Raw genomic sequence first — 22,616 nt, forward strand, 5'->3', positions numbered from 1 at the left:
TCTCTTTTTCTTTTCTTTCTTTTCTTCTTTTCTGATTTTTCTCTTCTTTTTGCACTCCAATTTTGTTGAAGGAGTCTTTTTCTCTTTTGAACTTCTTTTTGCTTTGCACGCCAAATGACACTTTTTTTGTCAATCCAACTATGCTCTGATTACTGCTTGACGTAAGGCGAATCTACACACTTTGGTGAGAAGAGTAGATAGCCTTATTGTGTCCCGATCTAGGATTGACAAGTACTGATGTCCTCGAATTTATAAGTTTGGGCTGCAAAATAAGATAAGAAAATATGTTTAATAATGGACTTAATAAAGGGTAGTAATATAAGTAATGAAAATAAATAATAAGAATGAAATGAAATAAATAAAAAGATATAGATGGCTGCGGAATTGATGGAAGCGATGGATGATGTTGATGATGAAATGGCAATGGTGGTGATGTTGTATCTCAAACACGCCAAAGATGAAATAGTGCTAAGGAGCACAATCCCGGTCTTCACAAACTTGCTTGAGGGGTGGTGATAGTGTCTTCAACCCACTAGATAACAATCTAGGAATTTAGGAATCAAAATGGAAGGAATGACGCCACAAGTATAGGAACTACACTTGTTTAATCGATAAAGTTCACAAAGAACTTTGAAGAGAAATAACTCACAAGAGTATGTTTTATATATGAGATGAGATCCTTACAAATGAAATGCACTAACCTATTTATAGTTTTTCAAAGGGTTTAGATCGAATAGATACATGATGGTTCGGCCATGGATGAAACCCCTTTGAAAATACATGATTTTTAAATGAAATACATGATTTTAATGAAGATACATGCTCTTGGCCGAATGGTAAGGTGTTGGTTCGGCCTATGGATGTTTTAAATGTTTTTGGAAGTCATTTGGGAGCCAAAATGGAGAGGAATAAGTCTTTGGCCGAATAGGAAGCATCCCTTGGTGTTTTGGCGCCAATTTGATGTCACATGGAGTGCACATGCTTGAATGATGCACATGGCAGCCTACTTGAACGCACATGAGTCTTCTTGCAAGGCTTTGGTGAGGTTGCAACCATAGGATGATGTCTTGAAGTCCATGGGCAGCCTAGAGATGAACTAGCTTCAAGGTAAGCTAGGTGAGTGTCTTGGTAGCTAACTAGGTGAATTATAGCTTGATGAACTCAAGCTAGTTAGCTTTGGTCTTCTCAGCTCCTCAGCTACTCTCCCAGCTACTTCCAGCTACCTTTAGTCCACTTTTCAACAATTTGGTCCAAAGCTCTCCTCCAACTAGGTTCAGCTACATGCTAGCTCCTCCAGCTAAGTTGAAGCTCCTTAAGTGATGAAATGAGCTGCCATAACGTTTAAGAGCTAGTGTGAGCTGCTATGCTTATCCTTTTAGCTAACCAAGCTACCATAATATGCCTTGCTTTGTGTGTCACCTATAGAAATTAACAAACAAACCAAGTAAGCAATGTGTGAGCTCATTTAAGGTAAAATGCATGCTGTCGTGAGGTGTTTGAGTGATATAAGCTATGAATGATCGTCTAGAAGCTAAGATAACATGTATATAAGCTAGATAAAAGGCATAGGACGTTTATAAGCTTTAAGAAAACATATATGAGCTAGAAAATAGATGCATGCATGCAAATGAGCTAAAGAATCATGGATTTAAAGCTAGTGAGCTAATGTAAACATAACATGAGCTAGAATAACATGATATGAGTTAATGAATGAATGAATACATGCTGCCATGATATCTAAATGAAATGAAAACATATGTAAACATAATATAAAGCTAAGTAAAGATGTGAAAACATATGTTATGCATGAAAATCATATAGTTGCAAGTGAATGAAAACATATGATTATTCAAGCATAGTTTAAGATGCAAATGTATGCTCATAATAATATATAGTGCATAAATGAGTAAATATAATATAAAGTAAGGTATAACTCACTTATATTGAGCATGATGAATCTTCAATGATGTGAGTGTGTCATGAAGAAAGTTGGTGCAAAACATGATCACATCATCCTTAATACCATCCCTTATAACGACTTATAAGAAACGGGTCTTTGCTCCTTTATAGCATTGGTTCCTTCTTAGTCTTATAAGATACTATCTATTCATTACCACCTTCCATCATCACTTTCACGCCAACTCCATCAACATTCCATTACTATTTCCATCACCATTATCCATATCCCTTCACACCCATATAATCATCCTTCATTCATCAACAAGGCATACTTCATCACAACCATTGGAGGCCGAAGTCAACATCACTTGAAGGAGATTTATTCAACACTTCCGCAGCCCATCTTTGATAACTATTCTATCCCTTTCAAATCTTTCCATTTCTATTTACTTTTCATTTCTTAATTATCATATTACTTAATCAATTCTTCTTCTTTTGATCAGATTACTTTTCAATTCAAGGTGTAGCATTTGGTGTCTCTCCTAGATCGGGAAATAACAAGGTTGCCAACTTCTCCATTATTGAAGAAGCCTGGTTAACCTTACATCAAGTGGTAATCAGAGCTTTGGTGGATTGACAATCAAGTGCTGCAACAAAAGCAACAAAAGAAAAAGGAAAAGAAGAATCAAAAAGCAAAGAAAAAGTGAAGCAAAATTGCAAATACACTCAAAGAGAAGCACAATACAATCTGCCCCAACATCAAACTTGAAAGAGGTATCCTTGTTGTTTCTTGTGAAGGAAGATAGTAAGTGTTGCAACTTGAGTTGTAAGTTATCTTCACTTTCTTACTATTTCATTTCCTTTTCTTTCATCTTTTCTTATTTCATTACTTTATAATTTCTTAACCTTTTCTATCCTACCTTTACCATAACCATTTCTATACCCTAACCATATTGTTTTAAGCCAATGCACAAACTAAGAAACTTGCTCAATCTTGAGTTAGTTCTTTAAATGATCCACAAGAGAGAATTGAGCGGTAAAAGGCAAACGAGTGGGTAAGATCAGAAGGGGGATCAGAAAAAGCCAAGAATATATCCCCAAGTGCAAACACGAGTGTGAGTGGAGTGACATTTTAATTTCTTTGGAGTGTTACTGTGAGGTTTTGTGAGAGTGTTCTTGGTAAGGTCCTTTTCACATTTTCATTCTTTATTTCACTAACAATTTTTCATCTTTTCAATGGAGTATGAACAACAAAGAATGAATGCATTTCACACTCGTTGCCATGTAGATGGTAAAGTGTGTCTTGTAGCTATTAACGGAGGAAGTTGTTCAAACATTGCAAGTACATACATGGTGAACAAATTGGGGCTTTCAACGATTAAACATTCCAGCCCATATGAATGGTTTAATGACGAGGAAGAGTTGATGGTCACTGAATAAGTACTGGTTCCATTCTCAATTGGAAAATACAAAGACGAGATTCTATGTGATGTGGTTCATATGAGTACAAGTCATTTGCTATTTGGACGACCATGGCAATTTGACAAACGGGCTATCTATGATGGATTCGCAAATCGCTATTCATTCATCCACGATAAAAGAAAATTTGTCTTGCCACCACTATCCTCTAGCCGAGTAAATGAAGATCAAAACACCTTGAGAGAGCGCATTGAAGCAATGAAGGAGCAACTTGAAGAAGAACATTTGGAAGAAAGTTCAAGTGAAGGAATTCAATTTGAAATTGAAATAAATGATGAAAATCAAAGAGTTGATGAAGAAGACGTTGGAGTTGAAAATGAGAGAGTTGAAAAGAATGAATTTGGAGACAAGAAGGATAAACAACCTATTTTATCTAATGATTCTTTTTCTCCTATTCTTGATTTTTCTTTCATGCAGGATAATGAAAGTACTTCAAAGGATGAACCAATACAATTATCCATCATGAACAAGCGTTCACTTCCATTCATAAGCATTAATGGGTTTGTTTTCTCTAATCTTTTGGAATTGATTTTCTTTTCTACTAATCTGATTGTGGTTATAGGAAATGAAAGAAGACATAAGTTTGAGAAAGAGTTATACCGGAAGATGAGAGGAAACAAAGAAGATGATACAAAATTTGTTCCTACCATGCCTAGCTCGTTAATGGTTATTTCCATTGAATCAAAGGTGATCATTTGGAAAGATATAAAGGCAAAAGCACATGATGTTTCCTACCATCACCAAAGAGAAGTTGAAGGGATAAGCAAAGTTCAGAAGAGACATCCATGCACCAAAGGACATGTTGGTTACAAACAACACCAAAGAGATGTTCAAGAAACTAGTGTCTTTACAAAAAGACATGATGTTTCAAAACAACACCAAGGAGTTGACGTGATCTACCTACTTGAAAGATTTCAAGGGTTAAGACTCTTCACCAACCATCATGATGATTCCAAGAGAGAAGACGAAGAGTTATATACCTTCTCCAAAGGATGTGTTGTTTCAAGTAAAAAGTTTGATCAAAAGACAATCTTCATCGATGAAGGATATGATGTTTCCAAAGGACATTAAGGAGGACTCCAAGAGACGCAAGTCTTTACAGAGAGAAATGTTAAACCAAAGCAACACAAACGAGATGGAACAATGAAATTGAAAATTTCATGGGGAGAATCTTCTCAAGGAGAACATAAAGATTCAATCCTTCCTACATCAAGAAGGTCTTCAATGAGAAACTACTTCGATTTGAGGACAAATCGCCTAAAAGAAGGGGAGGATGATGTGATCCTGTCTAGCTCCAAATTTCTCCATGATTTGATCACACCATGGAGGTTATTCAAATCTGGTTCTAAGGGAGTTCTACCTTACTTTATCTTATATTTACTTATTTATGCACTATATATTATTATAAGCATACAATTTCATATTAGACTATGCTTGAATTATCATAACATGTGCATTCATTCATTATATCCTATGGTTTGCATCATTGATTGATATTCATGCATATAATCTATAGTTGTAATAATAATATTCATTCATTATCGTATGATGCATGAGTTATTATTATAACCTATAGTTCACATCTTTATAATATGCACATTCTTATTACTTTATAATAATTCATATACTTAGCTTATATTATGCTTTCTTTTGTAGGTGCATGTTCGGCCATATGATGGGAGCTGACTTAAAGCTAGCATTGGAGACCAAGTGCTATGGAAACTTAACTAGGACAACTCCGGGACAGCTCAAGAACATTTTGGGACAAAGTTGCCAGCTGACCCCCGAGCTCATAACTCACTTGAGCTGGACTTTTGAGCTAGCTAGAGGTGTCATTTCAGCTAGAGAGTTACACCATCATCTTCACCACATAGAGCACTACAAATATGATCTAGGTCAAATTTTATGAATTCGTACCTTTTTGCGAAGAGTTGCCATTCTGAGAAGTGCCTTTTCACAAGGAGCTGCCCTATGACTTGTACACATGTCCTTAATCTATGGCCAGCTCAATTTCAGCTCAAACTCATGGGAAGTGGCTCAAATGATGAAAGGTTGTTTCACACAAATGTGACCTTTCATAATTAGTTGCTGCCCCATTAATGCCATGTCACCTAGACACATGTTTGATGCCAAGTCACGCCTAAGTTGCTGTTCATCTTCACACCATGAAAGAGTCCACGCCTTAAGTATTCTACACCATCCATGTGAGTGCCACATGACCAGCCACTCATGTGCTTTGCATGTGAATGAATTAGGTGCCAAGATGAAAAGGTTTCTCTCTATTCGGCCTAAACATCATCATGCTTCAAATTGGCGCCAAGATGAAGAGTTATGGGAACCATTCGGCCAAAGACATCTCCCCTCATCCAAGCATCATTTATTTTCGTTTTAAGACATGTACTTTGCCGAAAAGGCATCTATTTATTCGGCCAAGCCTTTACAAAACTATAAATAGGCTTTGGCATTCATTTGTAAACTTAACCCTTTGATAATTAAAATCCTTTTGTGAGATTATTCTCTCTTCAAGTTCTTTTTAGAACTATATCGATTAAGCAAGCCTTTCTAAAGCTTGTGGCATCATTCCTATACCTTGATACTTCTGGTTCCTATCTCCTATAGATAGAGGGTCAAAGTCCTTAATACCATCCCTTATAACGACTTATAAGAAACGGGTCTTTGCTCCTTTATAGCATTGGTTCCTTCTTAGTCTTATAAGATACTATCTATTCATTACCACCTTCCATCATCACTTTCACGCCAACTCCATCAACATTCCATTACAATTTCCATCACCATTATCCATATCCCTTCACACCCATATAATCATCCTTCATTCATCAACAAGGCATACTTCATCACAACCATTGGAGGCCGAAGTCAACATCACTTGAAGGAGATTTATTCAACACTTCCGCAGCCCATCTTTGATAACTATTCTATCCCTTTCAAATCTTTCCATTTCTATTTACTTTTCATTTCTTAATTATCATATTACTTAATCAATTCTTCTTCTTTTTGTGCAGATTACTTTCAATCCAAGGTGTAGCATTTGGTGTCTCTCCTAGATCGGGAAACAACAAGGTTGCCAACTTCTCCATTATTGAAGAAGCCTGGTTAGCCTTACATCACTTTGGGTGATTAAGTCTCTTAACATTTAATCCCATATGTCTTATCTTTCCAACCCAGTTTGAATCGTATCAATCTGATATTGCGAGCTCGAGATATGCTCAGATTACTGAAGACAGTGCAGGCTGGAAATAAGTACGGGATTTGTAACCATTCATCTCCTTCAAAAGGATTTATGCATGAGAGGCATTAATCGAGACATGCATTGACGAGAAAAGAGTATTAAAATGAATTAGAACATTTTTTGAAGGTGCAAGGTGCAAGGTTTCATTCAAAGGCTTTTAAATTCATCATTCATGCATATTCATGCAAGAAGCCAAATAGTCATGTTCACAATGGGAGAAGAATTTCAGCCAAGATACATTCATGAACATTCATCCATAGGAGACAAATCAAACATCTTCACACATGGGAGGAAGGATTCAGCCATGAAGATACATTCATGAAGATTTATTCATTAATTCATCACACATTCACCATTGACCGTACATTGTATTTCCTAAGGGATGAACATTCATCCATGAATGTTCAATCATTAAATCTTGTATGTGCATCCTAGACATCTCTTAGGCCTATAAATAGTTTTCAATTTCATTTGTAAGAACCAATTGACTTTGTTTAATCAAATATTTGTGAGAGTTTCTCTCTTTAGTTCTTAAGTGAACTTTATCGACTTATCAAGCTTATGCCTGTGGCGTCACCCCTATCTATTTCACCCTGATACATCTGGTTCCTATCTCTTTATACATAGTGGGTCAAATTCCTTGTTTACCACCCCTTAAAGAAGCAATATAAAGTCTGGGTCTTTGTTCTTTAACATTGGTTCTTATTTGAGTCTTGTTTGAGATATTACCTTTTATATTCATATCCATCACCTTCATTCTACTTCCATTACCATAATTCATCATTTCCTTTAAACATATCACCAACTTATATATATATATATATATTTCGCTAGTATATTTATCTTTCCATTTCATTACTTCCATTTAACTATTTTTTGAGCTTTCTTGTTCGTGCAGGATCCTTGTTGCTTTCATAGATCGAAACAATCAAATGTACAACCTTAACTTCACCATCCATCCAAGTGAGGCTAGGTTGAACTAAATCATATGGTAATCAGAGCTAAGGTGGACTGCAACAAGAACAAGCAAAAGTAACATCCTACCATTCAATAAAAAGGAAATCAAAAAGAGAAAGTGCAAAAAAAAAATTCAACAAGTTAATCCCAACATCTACAAGGGATTCCAAGTGAAGAAAAACTAAATAAAGGAAACAAAGAAAGCAAAATGCAAATAGGTGCCAAAGGTGACAAGCAACATCATAATTCTAACCGATCCTAAAGAAGTCTTCAAGACATTTGATTATTTCTTCTAGGAAGATAGCGGGTATCTTTGCATTGTAAGTGAACCTTTCTTTCTTTTTCTTCCTTTTATAAGACCACCCTTCATTATTTAATCTTTCTACCTTTCTATTTTTTTCTTCTACACTAACAAAATTTTCAGCCCACGTCCATAGCACTTGAAACGTCTCGAGTTAGTTCTTTTAAGAACTTTACAAGAGAGGAACGAGTGGAGAAAGGCTAATAGAGTGTGTGAGATCAGAAAGGGAATTACAAAAGCCAATTTATATTCCCGAGTGCAAACATGAGCGTTGAGTAGAGCATCATCATTTTTTTGGAGTGATCGTGAGGATTTGTGAGTGATTATTGGAAAGGCCCTTTCATATTATTCAACTATTAATTTTTCACTAAAAATTCTCCCATCTTTCGAATGGAATACGGACAGCAAAGGAGGAATCAATTTCATACTCGTTTTCATGTGAATGATAAAGTATGCCTTGTAGCCATTGAAGGTGGAATTGTGCAAATCTTGGAAGAACATACATGGTCGAGAAGTTGGGGCTTATAACGTTCAAACATTCCAGTCCGTATGTTTTGCAAGGACTAAATGAAGATGAAAAGTTAGAAGTCATAGAGCAAGTAGTTGTGTCATTTTCAATTGGGAGATATGAAGATGAGGTCTTGTGTGATGTTGTTTCCATGAAATCAAGTCATATTCTTCTCGGACGTCCGTGGCAGTTTGATAAAAGAGCATTGTATGATGGGTTGTCCAACAAATATTCATTCAAACACCAAGGGGAAAGATCGCGTTGGTTCCAATGTGCCCAAAACAAGTCCATGAATGCCAAGTTATCATTAAATCACGTATAGAAGAATGGAATAAAGCTAAAGCCATGAAGAAAGTTGGAAGAGAAGTTTCACGTGAGAAACAAATAACAGTAGAGGGAAATAAGAATGAAAATGAGAAAATTGATGTGAAAAATGTTGGAGTCGAAAATGAGAAAGTTGAAAAGATTGAATTTGGAAGCAAAGGGGGAAGTAAGTGTGGAAGAGAAAATGAAAAGATTCAAAGTGAGGTTATGGTTAAAGGATATGGTGGACTTGAACATGCACAAATCAAAGAAAAACATTGTGAGAAAAATAAAATATTTGGAGTTGAAAATGAGAGTGTGATTTTTCATGAGAAAGCCATTAGAGTAATTGAAGATGGGAGTGAATATGAATGTGTTGAAAAACATGAGCATGAGAGAAAAGAATATGAGAAGGAAGTTTTGCATTATACTGATCACTTTTTTTTTCCTATTTGTTCTTTGAATTTACAGGTTATTCCAAGGGACATTCAAGATGATTCAAGAATCACTTCTTTTGAAATTCCAAAAGATGTGTCACTTGAAATTATAAAGAACATGTTCATTAACCTTCAAAGTACATTCACCTCATACTCAAGATCAAATGAACCTTATAAAAGGGAAGATTCAATGAACCTAACCATGGAGAACATTAAGAGTCTAAACTCATTCATTCATGAATTTAATCCTTTCCTTTCCTTTGATTCTAAATTATCTACTTCTAACTTTGTTCTATTTTTCAGATTGTTGATTCAAAAGCAAAGACTTGAACATGTGAACCATTTTGAGCAAATAAAACGTTGCAAGATGAGAATGAAAGAATTTCCATTCAAACGAAGATCAAAGTTGTTCCCTTATGTACCAAGCATCGATTTGGGGACAAATCACCTTAAAGAAGTGGGGATGATGTGATCCTACTGACCACCAAGTTCAAACAAAACATGCTCACAACTTTGAAGTTCTTCCAAGATGATTCTAAGGGAGTTCTTTCATATTTTATTACTTATTTACTCATTTATGCTTTATATTGTATAAGCGTGCTTTTACATTCTAAACTATGCTTGAATATTCATATATTGTCCTATATTGCATTCTATATGAAATTCATGCATGTCACATCTTTAATTAGTTTGTTTCAAGCATATGTTACACATTCCTTACTTATGTTATCATATAAATTGCATTATTATATTATCCATGGAATAATGTGTTACATTAGATTGCTACTTATTATTTATTCATGAACTTGAGCATTGTAACTTATATACATTTTGTATTTAGTGCAAGGTACATTCAAGGCAATCCATTGGACAGTTCACGTCACTCATATTGATTGCCAGTTTTGACTATTTTACAAGCATCTTTGGTTGATGAAGTCTTCTTAACATTTAATCCCATATCTCTTAGCTTTCCAACTCATTCTGAATCGTATCAATCCAATATTGGGAGCTCGAGATATGCCCAGATTACTGAAGACAGTGCAGGCTGGAAATAAGTACGGGATTTGCAACCATTCATCTCCTTCAAAGGATTTATGCATGAGAGGAATTAATGGAGACATGCATGGACCAGAAAAGAGTATTAAAATGAATTAGAACATTTTTTTTGAAGGTGCAAGGTTTCATTCAAAGGCTTTTAAGTTCATCCATTCATGCATATTCATGCAAGAAGCCAAATAGTCATGTTCACACAAGGGGAGAAGAATTTCAGCCAAGATACATTCATGAACATTCATCCATAGAAGACAAATAAAACATGTTCACACATGGGAGGAAGGATTCAGCCATGAAGATACATTAATGAAGATTTTTTCATTAATTCATCATACATTCACCATTGACCGTACATTGTATTTCCTAAGGGATGAACATTCATCCATGAATGTTCAATCATTAAATCTTGTATGTGCATCCTAGACATCTCTTAGGCCTATAAATAGTTTTCCATTTCATTTGTAAGAACCAATTGAATTTGTTTAATCAAATATTTGTGATAGTTTCTCTCTTTAGTTCTTAAGTGAACTTTATCGACTTATCAAGCTTATGCCTGTGGCGTCACCCCTATCTATTTCACCCTGATACATCTGGTTCCTATCTCTTTATATATAGTGGGTCAAAGTCCTTGTTTACCACCCCTTAAAGAAGCAATATAAAGTCCGGGTCTTTTTTCTTTAACATTGGTTCTTCTTTGAGATACTACCTTTCATATTCATATCAATTACCTTCATTCTACTTCCATAACCATACTTCATCATTTCCTTTAAACATATCAACAAATTATATATATATATATATTATGCTACCATATTTATCTTTCCATTTCATTACTTCCATTTAACTATTTTTTGTAGCTTTCTTGTTTGTTCAGGATCTTTGTTTCTTTCCTATATCGAAACAATCAAAGGTACAACCTTAACTTCACCATCCGTCCAAGTGAGGCTAGGTTGAACTATATCAAACATGTTCACATCAACAGAGGATGAATGCGGCTATGAAGATGTATTCACTTAAATGGATGAACATTAATTTATTTTATTAGTCCATGAACTTGCATAGGAGACATACACTGTATCTACTTAAGGATGAACATTCTTCCATGAATGTTCAATCATTAAATCTTGTATGTGCATCCTAGACATCTCTTAGGCCGATAAATAGCTTTCCATTTCATTTGTAAAAGGCAATTCACTTTGTTTAATCAAATATTTGTGAGAGTTTCTCTCTTTAGTTCTTAACTGAACTTTATCGACTTATCAAGCTTATTCTTGTGGCATAACCCCTATCTATTTCACCTTGATACTTCTTGTTCCTATCTCTTTATAGATAGTGGGTCAAAGTCCTTGTTTATCACCCCTTAAAGAAGCAATATAAAGTCTGGGTCTTTGTTCTTTAACATTGGTTCTTCTTTGAGTCTTCTTTGAAATACTACATTTCATATTCATCTCCATCAACTTTATTCTACTTCCATTACCATACTTCATCATTTCCTTTAAACATATCACCAACTTATATATTTCGCTGCCATATTTATCTTTCCATTTTATTACTCCCATTTAACCATTTTTTAAGCATTCTTGTTTGTGCAGGATCCTTGTTGCTTTCCTAGATCAAAACAATCGAAGGTACAACCTTAACTTCACCATCTATCCAAGTGAGGCTTGTTTGTACTATATCATATTGGTATCAGATCTAAGGTGGATTACAACAAGAACAAGCAAAAGCAACATCCTACCATTCAATAAAAAGAAAATCAAAAAGAGAAGTGCAAAAAAAATAAGCAATTTAATCCCATCATCAACAAGGGATTCCAAGTGAATAAAAACTAAAGAAAGGAAACAAAGAAAGCAAAATGCAAAGAGGTGTCAAAGGTGACAAGCAACATCATCATTCCAATGGTCGTAAGAAGTCTTCAAGACCTTTGATTATTTCTTCTAGAAGGTGGTGAGTATCTTTGCATATTAAGTGAACCTTTATTTCGTTTTCTTCCTTTTATAAGACCACCCTTCATTATTTAATCTTTCTACCTTTCTATTTTTTTCCTCTACACTAACGAACTTTTCAGGCGACGTCCATAGCACTTGAAAGGTATTGAGTTAGTTCTTTTAAGAACTTTACAAGAGAAAAACGAGTGGAAAAAGGCTATTTGAGTGTGTGAGATCAGAAGGGGAATTACAAAAGCCAATTTATATTCCCGAGTGCAAACACGAGCGTTGAGTGGAGCATCATTATTTTTTTGGAGTGATCGTGAGGATTTGTGAGTGATTATTGGTAAGGTCCTTTCATCTTATTCAACTATTAATTTTTCACTAACAATTCTCCCATCTTTCGAATGGAATACGGACAGCAAAGGAGGAATCAATTTCATACTCGTTTTCATGTGAATGATAAAGTATGCCTTGTAGCCATTGAAGGTGGAATTGTGCAAATCTTGGAAGAACATACATGGTCGAGAAGTTGGGGCTTATAACGTTCAAACATTCCAGTCCGTATGTTTTGCAAGGACTAAATGAAGATGAAAAGTTAGAAGTCATAGAGCAAGTAGTTGTGTCATTTTCAATTGGGAGATATGAAGATGAGGTCTTGTGTGATGTTGTTTCCATGAAATCAAGTCATATTCTTCTCGGACGTCCGTGGCAGTTCGATAAATGAGCATTGTATGATGGGTTGTCCAACAAATATTCATTCAAACACCAAGGGGAAAGATCGCGTTGGTTCCAATGTGCCCAAAACAAGTCCATGAATGCCAAGTTATCATTAAATCACGTATAGAAGAATGGAATAAAGCTAAAGCCATGAAGAAAGTTGGAAGAGAAGTTTCACGTGAGAAACAAATAACAGTAGAGGGAAATAAGAATGAAAATGAGAAAATTGATGTGAAAAATGTTGGAGTCGAAAATGAGAAAGTTGAAAATATTGAATTTGGAAGCAAAGGGGGAAGTAAGTGTGGAAGAGAAAATGAAAAGATTCAAAGTGAGGTTGTGGTTAAAGGATATGGTGGACTTGAACATGCACAAATCAAAGAAGAACATTGTGAGAAAAATAAAATATTTGGAGTTGAAAATGAGAGTGTGATTTTTCATGAGAAAGCCATTAGAGTAATTGAAGATGGGAGTGAAGATGAATGTGTTGAAAAACATGAGCATGAGAGAAAAGAATATGAGAAGGAAGTTTTGCATTATACTGATCACTTTTTTTTTCTATTTGTTCTTTGAATTTACAGGTTATTCCAAGGGACATTCAAGATGATTCAAGCATCACTTCTTTTGAAATTCCAAAAGATGTGTCACTTGAAATTATAAAGAACATGTTCATTAACCTTCAAAGTACATTCACCTCATACTCAAGATCAAATGAACCTTATAAAAGGGAAGATTCAATGAACCTAACCATGGAGAACATTAAGAGTCTAAACTCATTCATTCATGAATTTAATCCTTTCCTTTCCTTTGATTCTAAATTATCTACTTCTAACTTTGTTCTATTTTTCAGAATGTTGATTCAAAAGCAAAGACTTGAACATGTGAACCATTTTGAGCAAATAAAACGTTGCAAGATGAGAATGAAAGAATTTCCATTCAAACGAAGATCAAAGTTGTTCCCTTATGTACCAAGCATCGATTGGGGGACAAATCACCTTAAAGAAGTGGGGATGATGTGATCCTACTGACCACCAAGTTCAAACAAAACATGCTCACAACTTTGAAGTTCTTCCAAGATGATTCTAAGGGAGTTCTTTCATATTTTATTACTTATTTACTCATTTATGCTTTATATTTGTTATAAGCGTGCTTTTACATTCTAAACTATGCTTGAATATTCATATATTGTCCTATATTTGCATTCTATATGAAATTCATGCATGTCACATCTTTAATTAGTTTGTTTCAAGCATATGTTACACATTCCTTACTTATGTTATCATATAAATTGCATTATTATATTATCCATGGAATCATGTGTTACATTAGATTGCTACTTATTATTTATTCATGAACTTGAGCATTGTAACTTATATACATTTTGTATTTAGTGCAAGGTACATTCAAGGCAATCCATTGGACAGTTCACGTCACTCATATTGATTGCCAGTTTTGACTATTTTACAAGCATCTTTGGTTGATGAAGTCTTCTTAACATTTAATCCCATATCTCTTAGCTTTCCAACTCATTCTGAATCGTATCAATCCAATATTGGGAGCTCGAGATATGCCCAGATTACTGAAGACAGTGCAGGCTGGAAATAAGTACGGGATTTGCAACCATTCATCTCCTTCAAAGGATTTATGCATGAGAGGAATTAATGGAGACATGCATGGACCAGAAAAGAGTATTAAAATGAATTAGAACATTTTTTTGAAGGTGCAAGGTTTCATTCAAAGGCTTTTAAGTTCATCCATTCATGCATATTCATGCAAGAAGCCAAATAGTCATGTTCACACAAGGGGAGAAGAATTTCAGCCAAGATACATTCATGAACATTCATCCATAGAAGACAAATAAAACATGTACACACATGGGAGGAAGGATTCAGCCATGAAGATACATTAATGAAGATTTTTCATTAATTCATCATACATTCACCATTGACCGTACATTGTATTCCTAAGGGATGAACATTCATCCATGAATGTTCAATCATTAAATCTTGTATGTGCATCCTAGACATCTCTTAGGCCTATAAATAGTTTTCCATTTCATTTGTAAGAACCAATTGAATTTGTTTAATCAAATATTTGTGATAGTTTCTCTCTTTAGTTCTTAAGTGAACTTTATCGACTTATCAAGCTTATGCCTGTGGCGTCACCCCTATCTATTTCACCCTGATACATCTGGTTCCTATCTCTTTATATATAGTGGGTCAAAGTCCTTGTTTACCACCCCTTAAAGAAGCAATATAAAGTCTGGGTCTTTGTTCTTTAACATTGGTTCTTCTTTGAGATACTACCTTTCATATTCATATCAATTACCTTCATTCTACTTCCATAACCATACTTCATCATTTCCTTTAAACATATCAACAAATTATATATATATATATATATTATGCTACCATATTTATCTTTCCATTTCATTACTTCCATTTAACTATTTTTTGTAGCTTTCTTGTTTGTTCAGGATCTTTGTTTCTTTCCTATATCGAAACAATCAAAGGTACAACCTTAACTTCACCATTCGTCCAAGTGAGGCTAGGTTGAACTGTATCAAACATGTTCACATCAACAGAGGATGAATGCGGCTATGAAGATGTATTCACTTAAATGGATGAACATTAATTTATTTTATTATTCCATGAACTTGCATAGGAGACATACACTGTATCTACTTAAGGATGAACATTCTTCCATGAATGTTCAATCATTAAATATTGTATGTGCATCCTAGACATCTCTTAGGCCGATAAATAGCTTTCCATTTCATTTGTAAAAGGCAATTCACTTTGTTTAATCAAATATTTGTGAGAGTTTCTCTCTTTAGTTCTTAACTGAACTTTATCGACTTATCAAGCTTATTCTTGTGGCATAACCCCTATCTATTTCACCCTGATACTTCTTGTTCCTATCTCTTTATAGATAGTGGGTCAAAGTCCTTGTTTATCACCCCTTAAAGAAGCAATATAAAGTCTGGGTCTTTGTTCTTTAACATTGGTTCTTCTTTGAGTCTTCTTTGAAATACTACATTTCATATTCATCTCCATCAACTTTATTCTACTTCCATTACCATACTTCATCATTTCCTTTAAACATATCACCAACTTATATATATTTCGCTGCCATATTTATCTTTCCATTTTATTACTCCCATTTAACCATTTTTTAAGCATTCTTGTTTGTGCAGGATCCTTGTTGCTTTCCTAGATCAAAACAATCGAAGGTACAACCTTAACTTCACCATCTATCCAAGTGAGGCTAGTTTGTACTATATCATATTGGTATCAGATCTAAGGTGGATTACAACAAGAACAAGCAAAAGTAACATCCTACCATTCAATAAAAAGAAAATCAAAAAGAGAAGTGCAAAAAAAAATAAGCAATTTAATCCCATCATCAACAAGGGATTCCAAGTGAATAAAAACTAAAGAAAGGAAACAAAGAACGCAAAATGCAAAGAGGTGTCAAAGGTGAAAAGCAACATCATCATTCCAACTGATCGTAAAGAAGTCTTCAAGACCTTTGATTATTTCTTCTAGAAGGTGGTGAGTATCTTTGCATATTAAGTGAACCTTTATTTCGTTTTCTTCCTTTTATAAGACCACCCTTCATTATTTAATCTTTCTACCTTTCTATTTTTTTCCTCTACACTAACGAACTTTTCAGGCGACGTCCATAGCACTTGAAAGGTATTGAGTTAGTTCTTTTAAGAACTTTACAAGAGAAAAACGAGTGGAAAAAGGCTATTTGAGTGTGTGAGATCAGAAGGGGAATTACAAAAGCCAATTTATATTCCAGAGTGCAAACACGAGCGTTGAGTGGAGCATCATTATTTTTTTGGAGTGATCGTGAGGATTTGTGAGTGATTATTGGTAAGGTCCTTTCATCTTATTCAACTATTAATTTTTCACTAACAATTCTCCCATCTTTCGAATGGAATACGGACAGCAAAGGAGGAATCCATTTCATACTCGTTTTCATGTGAATGATAAAGTATGCCTTGTAGCCATTGAAGGTGGAATTGTGCAAATCTTGGAAGAACATACATGGTCGAGAAGTTGGGGCTTATAACGTACAAACATTCCAGTCCGTATGTTTTGCAAGGACTAAATGAAGATGAAAAGTTAGAAGTCATAGAGCAAGTAGTTGTGTCATTTTCAATTGGGAGATATGAAGATGAGGTCTTGTGTGATGTTGTTTCCATGAAATCAAGTCATATTCTTCTCAGACGTCCGTGGCAGTTTGATAAATGAGCATTGTATGATGGGTTGTCCAACAAATATTCATTCAAACACCAAGGGGAAAGATCGCGTTGGTTCCAATGTGCCCAAAACAAGTCCATGAATGCCAAGTTATCATTAAATCACGTATAGAAGAATGGAATAAAGCTAAAGCCATGAAGAAAGTTGGAAGAGAAGTTTCACATGAGAAACAAATAACAGTAGAGGGAAATAAGAATGAAAATGAGAAAATTGATGTGAAAAATGTTGGAGTCGAAAATGAGAAAGTTGAAAATATTGAATTTGGAAGCAAAGGGGGAAGTAAGTGTGGAAGAGAAAATTAAAAGATTCAAAGTGAGGTTGTGGTTATAGGATATGGTGGACTTGAACATGCACAAATCAAAGAAGAACATTGTGAGAAAAATAAAATATTTGGAGTTGAAAATGAGAGTGTGATTTTTCATGAGAAAGCCATTAGAGTAATTGAAGATGGGAGTGAAGATGAATGTGTTGAAAAACATGAGCATGAGAGAAAAGAATATGAGAAGGAAGTTTTGCATTATACTGATCACTTTTTTTTTCTATTTGTTCTTTGAATTTACAGGTTATTCCAAGGGACATTCAAGATGATTCAAGCATCACTTCTTTTGAAATTCCAAAAGATGTGTCACTTGAAATTATAAAGAACATGTTCATTAACCTTCAAAGTACATTCACCTCATACTTAAGATCAAATGAACCTTATAAAAGGGAAGATTCAATGAACCTAACCATGGAGAACATTAAGAGTCTAAACTCATTCATTCATGAATTTAATCCTTTCCTTTGATTCTAAATTATCTACTTCTAACTTTGTTCTATTTTTCAGATTGTTGATTCAAAAGCAAAGACTTGAACATGTGAACCATTTTGAGCAAATAAAACGTTGCAAGATGAGAATGAAAGAATTTCCATTTAAACGAAGATCAAAGTTGTTCCCTTATGTACCAAGCATCGATTTGGGGACAAATCACCTTAAAGAAGTGGGGATGATGTGATCCTACTGACCACCAAGTTCAAACAAAACATGCTCACAACTTTGAAGTTCTTCCAAGATGATTCTAAGGGAGTTCTTTCATATTTTATTACTTATTTACTCATTTATGCTTTATATTTGTTATAAGCGTGCTTTTACATTCTAAACTATGCTTGAATATTCATATATTGTCCTATATTTGCATTCTATATGAAATTCATGCATGTCACATCTTTAATTAGTTTGTTTCAAGCATATGTTACACATTCCTTACTTATGTTATCATATAAATTGCATTATTATATTATCCATGGAATCATGTGTTACATTAGATTGCTACTTATTATTTATTCATGAACTTGAGCATTGTAACTTATATACATTTTGTATTTAGTGCAAGGTACATTCAAGGCAATCCATTGGACAGTTCACGTCACTCATATTGATTGCCAGTTTTGACTATTTTACAAGCATCTTTGGTTGATGAAGTCTTCTTAACATTTAATTCCATATCTCTTAGCTTTCCAACTCATTCTGAATCGTATCAATCCAATATTGGGAGCTCGAGATATGCCCAGATTACTGAAGACAGTGCAGGCTGGAAATAAGTACGGGATTTGCAACCATTCATCTCCTTCAAAGGATTTATGCATGAGAGGAATTAATGGAGACATGCATGGACCAGAAAAGAGTATTAAAATGAATTAGAACATTTTTTTTTGAAGGTGCAAGGTTTCATTCAAAGGCTTTTAAGTTCATCCATTCATGCATATTCATGCAAGAAGCCAAATAGTCATGTTCACACAAGGGGAGAAGAATTTCAGCCAAGATACATTCATGAACATTCATCCATAGAAGACAAATAAAACATGTTCACACATGGGAGGAAGGATTCAGCCATGAAGATACATTAATGAATATTTTTTCATTAATTCATCATACATTCACCATTGACCGTACATTGTATTTCCTAAGGGATGAATATTCATCCATGAATGTTCAATCATTAAATCTTGTATGTGCATCCTAGACATCTCTTAGGCCTATAAATAGTTTTCCATTTCATTTGTAAGAACCAATTGAATTTGTTTAATCAAATATTTGTGATAGTTTCTCTCTTTAGTTCTTAAGTGAACTTTATCGACTTATCAAGCTTATGCCTGTGGCGTCACCCCTATCTATTTCACCCTGATACATCTGGTTCCTATCTCTTTATATATAGTGGGTCAAAGTCCTTGTTTACCACCTCTTAAAGAAGCAATATAAAGGCTGGTTCTTTGTTCTTTAACATTGGTTCTTCTTTGAGATTCTACCTTTCATATTCATATCAATTACCTTCATTCTACTTCCATAACCATACTTCATCATTTCCTTTAAACATATCAACAAATTATATATATATATATTATGCTACCATATTTATCTTTCCATTTCATTACTTCCATTTAACTATTTTTTGTAGCTTTCTTGTTTGTTCAGGATCTTTGTTTCTTTCCTATATCGAAACAATCAAAGGTACAACCTTAACTTCACCATCCGTCCAAGTGAGGCTAGGTTGAACTGTATCAAACATGTTCACATCAACAGAGGATGAATGCGGCTATGAAGATGTATTCACTTAAATGGATGAACATTAATTTATTTTATTAGTCCATGAACTTGCATAGGAGACATACACTGTATCTACTTAAGGATGAACATTCTTCCATGAATGTTCAATCATTAAATCTTGTATGTGCATCCTAGACATCTCTTAGGCCGATAAATAGCTTTCCATTTCATTTGTAAAGGCAATTCACTTTGTTTAATCAAATATTGTGAGAGTTTCTCTCTTTAGTTCTTAACTGAACTTTATCGACTTATCAAGCTTATTCTTGTGGCATAACCCCTATCTATTTCACCCTGATACTTCTTGTTCCTATCTCTTTATAGATAGTGGGTCAAAGTCCTTGTTTATCACCCCTTAAAGAAGCAATATAAAGTCTGGGTCTTTGTTCTTTAACATTGGTTCTTCTTTGAGTCTTCTTTGAAATACTACATTTCATATTCATCTCCATCAACTTTATTCTACTTCCATTACCATACTTCATCATTTCCTTTAAACATATCACCAACTTATATATATTTCGCTGCCATATTTATCTTTCCATTTTATTACTCCCATTTAACCATTTTTTAAGCATTCTTGTTTGTGCAGGATCCTTGTTGCTTTCCTAGATCAAAACAATCGAAGGTACAACCTTAACTTCACCATCTATCCAAGTGAGGCTAGTTTGTACTATATCATATTGGTATCAGATCTAAGGTGGATTACAACAAGAATAAGCAAAAGCAACATCCTACCATTCAATAAAAACAAAATCAAAAAGAGAAGTGCAAAAAAAAATAAGCAATTTAATCCCATCATCAACAAGGGATTCCAAGTGAATAAAAACTAAAGAAAGGAAACAAAGAAAGCAAAATGCAAAGAGGTGTCAAAGGTGACAAGCAACATCATCATTCCAACTGATCGTAAAGAAGTCTTCAAGACCTTTGATTATTTCTTCTAGAAGGTGGTGAGTATCTTTGCATATTAAGTGAACCTTTATTTCGTTTTCTTCCTTTTATAAGACCACCCTTCATTATTTAATCTTTCTACCTTTCTATTTTTTTCCTCTACACTAACGAACTTTTCAGGCGACGTCCATAGCACTTGAAAGGTATTGAGTTAGTTCTTTTAAGAACTTTACAAGAGAAAAACGAGTGGAAAAAGGCTATTTGAGTGTGTGAGATCAGAAGGGGAATTACAAAAGCCAATTTATATTCCCGAGTGCAAACACGAGCGTTGAGTGGAGCATCATTATTTTTTTGGAGTGATCGTGAGGATTTGTGAGTGATTATTGGTAAGGTCCTTTCATCTTATTCAACTATTAATTTTTCACTAACAATTCTCCCATCTTTCGAATGGAATACGGACAGCAAAGGAGGAATCCATTTCATACTCGTTTTCATGTGAATGATAAAGTATGTCTTGTAGCCATTGAAGGTGGAATTGTGCAAATCTTGGAAGAACATACATGGTCGAGAAGTTGGGGCTTATAACGTTCAAACATTCCAGTCCGTATGTTTTGCAAGGACTAAATGAAGATGAAAAGTTAGAAGTCATAGAGCAAGTAGTTGTGTCATTTTAAATTGGGAGATATGAAGATGAGATCTTGTGTGATGTTGTTTCCATGAATTCAAGCCATATTCTCCTCAGACGTCCATGGCAGTTTGATAAACGAGCATTGCATGATGTGTTCTCCAATAAATATTCTTTCAAACACCAAGCATTTGCACTCCATGTGACATCAAATAGGCGCCAAAACACCAAGGGATGCTTCCTATTCGGCCAAAGACTCCTTCCTCTCCATTTTGGCGCCCAAATAACTTCCAAATGCATTCAAAGCATCCTTAAGACCAAACCAACACCTTACCATTCGTCCAAAGCATCATGCATCTTCAAATAGTCATGTGTTTAAACATATAGACATCTAATTATTCGGCTAGCCCTCTCATTTTCTATAAATTGAGAGGCTGCCATCATTTGTAAACATCTCATCTTATATATAAAAATTAATCTTGTGAGTTATTTCTCTTCAAAGTTCTATGTGAACTTTATCGATTAAACAAGTCTAATTCATATACTTGTGGCATCATTCCTTCCATCCTGATTCCTAAATTCCTAGATTAATATCTAGTGGGATAAAGACACTATCACCACCCCTCAAACAAGTTTGTGAAGACCGGGATTGTGCTCCTTAGCATTATTTCTTCTTTTGCTTGTTTGAGATACAACAACAACACCATCTCCATTTCATCACCAACACCATCATCTTCAAGACCATCAATTCCGCAGCCATCTCTATTCTTTGTTTATTTAATTTCATTAATCTTTCTTTATTAATCATTTTCCTTTTTCTTATCTATGTTGCAGCCAAGCTTATAATTCAAGGACGTCAGTACTTGTCAATCTTAGATCGGGACACAATAAGGCTATCTACTCTCTTCTCCCAAAGCGTGTAGATCACCTTACATCAAGCGGTAATCAGAGCATAGTTGGATTGACAATAAAAGTGTCATTGGCATGCAAAGCAAAAGAAAAAGACTTCTTCAACAAAATTAGAGTGTAAAAAGAAAAGAAAAAAAAGAAAAAAAAGAAAAAAAAGAAATTCAAAAAGAGAAAGCAAGCCAAGGAAAGTGCTCTACCATTGGAAGTACATCAAAGAGGCCAAACTACACTAAGAGAAGATGACCTTATTGTTTCTTGAGAAAGGTTGTAGTAAGTATTGTTTATTGAATTGTAAGTCGCCTCTTCCTTTTTCTATCCTTTCATTTTCCTTATCTTCAACCATTTCCTTCTTTTAATACCTTGAATCCTTTCTTATACCTTTCCATTTCTTCTATTCATTCTACCCTAACCTATTTGCAACCGATGCACACAAGGAAATAATTAACTTGTTCTAATCTTGAGTAAGTTCTTCAAAGGACTTATCAAGAGAAATTGAGTGGAAAAAGGCTA

Source organism: Hibiscus syriacus, unplaced genomic scaffold, assembly GCF_006381635.1.
Source record: "Hibiscus syriacus cultivar Baekdansim isolate YM2019G1 unplaced genomic scaffold, ASM638163v2 tig00110151_pilon, whole genome shotgun sequence".
Lineage (NCBI taxonomy): Eukaryota > Viridiplantae > Streptophyta > Magnoliopsida > Malvales > Malvaceae > Hibiscus > Hibiscus syriacus.